The sequence below is a fragment of the Mastomys coucha genome, unplaced genomic scaffold (assembly GCF_008632895.1).
Source record: "Mastomys coucha isolate ucsf_1 unplaced genomic scaffold, UCSF_Mcou_1 pScaffold3, whole genome shotgun sequence".
Classification (NCBI taxonomy): Eukaryota; Metazoa; Chordata; class Mammalia; order Rodentia; family Muridae; genus Mastomys; species Mastomys coucha.
In genome coordinates, this window is record NW_022196909.1 from 36667155 (window position 1) to 36672583 (window position 5429).

Here is a 5429-nt window from a genome sequence, read left to right on the forward strand (position 1 = left end):
TATTGTATTCATATTTTATATATATCATGATAAATATATGATAAATATATGATATTTACATAAATTATATAGTATTTATTTACATATATACTTCCTGAAATTTTCTTTTCATATATTTTATACGTATATATACATAAAAATTAAATATGTATGTATGACTTTTTAATTTTAGTTACGTAGAAGGCAAAGCTGACCCCTGGTTGACAAAATGTATAAATTAAGTATTAATATACTTAAGTATAAAAAAAAACCAATTGATACGTGCAGTAGTAAGTTTTGTGGCTCTAACTTATGGAATATAAAGGTAGAACTCAAGCACAGAAGTAAGATGCCAGCATGTCATACTATCCTTAGAAATGCTGTGGTTCTACTCATATCACAGAAATAACCCAATAACTGTGCTGGATAGTTTTTTTGTTTTTCCAACTCTATACAAGCTAGAGTTATCTGAAAGGGGGAACCTCAATTGAACAAGAAAATCTTTCCATAGGATACAGCCTTAGGGCATTTTCCTAGTGATTGATGTGGGAAGGCCCAGCCTATTGTGGGTGGTTCTATCCCTAGCCTGCTGGTTCTGGATTGTATAAAAAGGCAGGCTGAGCAAGCCATGGGAGTGAGCCAATAAGCAGCACTCTTCCATGGCCTCTGTCAGCTCCTGCCTCTAGGTTCCTGCCTTGCTTGAGTTCCTGCCCTGATATCCTTCTATGATGAACAGCAATATCAAAGTACAAGCCAAATATGCTCTTTCCTCCTCAAGTTGCTTTTGGGTCATGGTGTTTCATCACACCAATAGAAACTCTGAGTAAGTGGACTTAAGTGAAGTCAAGTGTGTAACTGGACATAAGGCCCACCCAACAGGAGAGAAGTCATGCCCACATTAGAAACCTGGATGCCTACCCAGGGAAAATGAAGGCATGGGTCTTAGACGAGAATCTACTACTTTAGCAGACTCCAATATTTCCTAACTGTACTTTAAAATGTATCCTCGTACCCACAGAGAAGTGCAGCTCTTACCTATCATCAAAGTAGTTTCTCTTAACAGCAAAAGAAGATCATTAAAGATAGTGTACATGAAGGTGCAGAGAAACCACTGAACTGGAACACTCCATTTGTACACGGAAAAGAAAAGGTTTATTATGGGGCAAGTGGAACTGTGCCACCAGATAGAAGAACTGGTGATGTCAAGTGGATTCAAAAAACCCCAGTAAATCTCATCATTGAGAATGGTAGACACGTAAATCAGCTCCCAAACAAGTTTTCTGTCCTGGAGCAAATGACCATGACACCCCATTAGCATAGAAACCCAGACTTCTCCATGCTAATGAAGTATCCAGATGGGCCCTGAGTGTCTAGTCAATGAGCTTCCCTTCCTGGGCATCCTTTCCAGCAAAGGGTATATAATCTCTGGTTCACACTGCGTAATTGTATGTGTCCTCGTCTGCTAGAAATAAACAGTTTGGACAAGCAAGGACTGTCTCCTTCATCAAGGACCACTGTGGCGAAGAGGAGCGCCTTTATCATACAGATCTGTGCCTAAGTCTCTCACAGAAGGTCCCTCCACACTCCGGGCACTCATCCTGAGATAAGTCTGACTTCCCCCAACCTGGGCTCATCGCAGCAATCCCCCATTCCCAGCTCTTCAAGGTTTGCAGAGGCATCTGGGTACCCAGGAGGATGGGAACCTGTATTCTCAACTCTTCTCAGTTCCCAGAGGCACCTGTGTGCCCACGGGTTTGAGAACCAGAGCCTCCACCCATGCCACTGCTCTCTGTCACCCAGAGAAATGTAGTCTGCGTTTTGTTTCCCCTGAGTGGAGTGTTGGTGTCTTATGAGCCAGGCACCCTGTCAATGAGGAAGGAATATAGTCTAGCACCCCTGAACCCCTGTGTTTCGCCTTCCCAAGCTGCATCTCAGTGGTGTCTGGACATCCCAGTGATGGGGCAAAGGGCTGACCTACAGTTTATTGCAAATATAAAAATACCATGTAGCTATCTCTCCTGAGGAGACTAGCCAAAGGCATTTGAGGGAATCCCAAGCTACCATGGCTACGTTTTGGAGGCAGAGAGAAGTGGAAGTGCTATAGCTATGGAAAAGAGGAAGTGGCAAGCTAGAATAGTCTAGAAGTTTAGGGCCAGAAGAACATGGTGACTTTGATATGTACCACCAGTACATGTTACCAAAGGAGCCTGGGGTTAGCATGGGCTTTGATATTTGCCATAGGTTTATGCCAACAGAGAGCTAGCTGGCCCATCCATCCAAGGTAAGGGGAGATAAGGACAGCAGCTCTTCTTGGGAGACAGAAACCTATTTTCTAAGTTCCTAAGCAACGTTGAGTATACAATTATTTCTCTGCCAACAATTTTTCTTGTGTTCCGTCTGAGGTAATCCCAGACTGCCTCCTTGAGACAGTGGTCAGTGGTATTGCTTTCTGGGACCTAACAGAAACAACAAGTAGTTCCACAATTCAGAGATCAACAGATCAAGGGAAGCCCCTTCCCTAGTGGATACATCTATAACACAATGTCTGTATGAACCTAAGGATCAGGGATCATTGGAAAAGATGGTTCGGAAGCCTCATAAGAGCCAGAGGGCCAGGGAGTCTACTGATCCTCCACCGAGAAATGATGGGGAAGCCAAACCCAGGATACCTCAACACTATGGGTGACTAAACAAGACCTGAACAACAGCATCACTGATAGACATGCTAAAGAAGAAGAGGGGACTCTCACTGGGTCTCACCCATAGACAAAGAACTACAGGCAACTAGTGACTACTGGGAAAGTAAGAATTAGTCTCTCCCAGGAATGTTCCCTTAATTGGCTATCCAATATAAAGTGATTAGCCCTGAAATCATACACATACAAGTAACACTCGATGTACTCATCAGCTCATATTTATAAACGTACACATTTATATATGCAAATACTTTATATATATTACATATACATGTGTGTGTAACCATGATAATTAAAGAAGCCAAAGCCACTGATTTGAGAGGAAGTGAGGAGGAGACATCAAAGAGGTTAGAGGGAAGGGATAGGGAATGGGCTTGAAAGAGGGGATTAGGAAAAGATGCAATTGTATCTTTAAGTTTTAAAAATTATAATTAATTGATTAATAAATTTCGTTACTTACTTTACACCCTGTTCACTGCCACCTGTCAATCACTCCCTCTCACAATCCTTCCCCATACCCCTCCCCTTCTCCTCTGAGCAGGTGGGCCCCCCCTCGGTATATCCCCAACTCTGGCGCTTCAAGTCTTTGTGAGGCTAGGTGCTTCCTCTCCCGCTGAGGCCAGACCAGGCAGCTCAGCTAGAAGAACACATCCCACGGACAGGCAACAGCTTAGGGATAGTTGTTCTGGACTCACAGGAAGACCAAGCTGCACATCTGTTGCATGTGTGCGGGGAAGCCTAAGTCTAGGCCGTGTATGTCATTTGGTTGGTGGTTCAGTCTCTGAGAGCCTGAAGGGTCCAGGTTAGTTATTTTTATTTGAAGTAGTTTAATAATAATAAAAAAATAATGAAACAGAAAAAAATATTGGAAGGTCCTGGATCCCCAACCATTTAAACAACAAAAAATGGATCAGACGAATAATAACACAAATATTTACAACTGTCCGCGAAGGTCCTTCTGTCACTAAAGACACAGGAGATGGAAACATCCATACAGATGCTTGAATTAAACATTCTTCAGAGAGATAGAATGATGCAGATGTGGCTCCCTGAAACAGCCGTGTGTGTGCCAAAGCTATGGCTGACAGAAACTTGGTGACTATTGAGGGTTAGATTTTTGTCAATCTAGAGTTGACGTTATCCATCTTGAGTTATCTTTAGTTTACCTCACTGCCTGGGCCAACATCCTTTCCAGTATCAGGCAGAGTCTTTGGACTTTAGTCTTAGCAGATGGTTAGCTAATGCCAACCCCAGAGCTAAGACTGTTGTCAGACAGTCCTTGGGACAAATAGACCTACTTGCCCGTGCCAACCTAGCTACCACGTTTCCAAACACTGGTGACTCACATTTGGCTCAAAGTGAACTCTCTTCTACCCTTTGGCGTAGGGGCTCTGTTCTGTGTGAACAAGTCCCATGAACATGATGAGAGAGGTCAAGATCTGAAGCACGGAAGGAGCCAGAAGGATAGTCACATACAGTTCTACCAGCCCGAAGCACACATGGGTATCAGAGGTGTGAAGAACAGTTATCTATAACTGTGGTCAGGATGAAAGGATACAAAACTGTAGTGGATAAAGGCACTGCAGATCTCAAAGAGTATGCCAACTAGAAAGTTCTTTTGCAAAATGTCTACTTAAGAAAAGGAGAGACTGTTTTGAAATTCTTCAGAGGTTTCTCTGTATGTATTTAATATTTCCCTTCAAAGTTCCCCTGTCAACTAGTCTATTTTTGTTCTGCCCTGGCTGTGGCCTCAGTGATGCAGTAAACTGTTAATTGGCTTTGAGCTCTCACTTTCCCATTACCACCAACTCGTAGTTGCTCCTTGTCAGAGCTCGTCAGCGACTCCTTCTACCCAACAGAAGCCAACTTTGTCTTCATACCATTTGAGAATCTCTTCAGATTTTCCCCTAGGTTGCTTTTCCAGAATTATCTTTAGTAGTGTCCTGCATGAAACTTCTGGGCAAGCAAAATCATGTTATCTTTTTCCACTCTCAGTTAACATGGATACCATTTCCCTATCTGTGTTTTTATACTTAGTTCAATTTTATATTTCAAAAATTTGACGTACTTTCCAAATATTCCCATTTGCTAGTCGCTTCTGTCATACCCACACAAGGCCTGAAAGGATGCTATTCAGTGACGGTAGGATTAAGAGTCCTTTGTTGCCAGTGGGTAAAATGGGCTTATGCAACAAAAGAATCTGAGGCTTAGAGAGAGGCTGGGTAGTATTTGTTAAGTCCTTAAACACAGTTACAACATTCCAGGGTCTTAAACATACCAGGCTGTGTGGTAGAAGTTTCCCAAGTTTCTGTTAAGGAATGTTTCAAAAGCAGTAGTTGATCAAACTGAACTTTCTAGAGCTGCAGGGGTGGCTGGATTAGATTGTTCTGCTCAGCAGCATGTGGTTGTCAGGCTGAGGAACAAAACAGAGTCAGCGAAAGCAAAACGTGACTGCTTTGATCAGTTCATTTCTGACTGACTTCTGGTCTCTACCTTTCCCCCATCTTTCCCTGTGGTGGTTTGAATATGCTTGGCTCAGAGAGTGGCACTATTGGGAGGTGTGGCCCTGTTGGAGTAGGTGTGTCACTGTGGGTGTGGGCTTTAAGACCCTCATCCTAGCTGCCTGGAAGCCAGTCTTCTCCTAGCAGCCTTGAGATGAAGATGTAGAACTCTCAGCTCCTCCTCCATCATGCCTGCCTGGATGCTGCCATATTCCTGCCTTGATGATAATGGACCGAACCTCTGAACACGTAA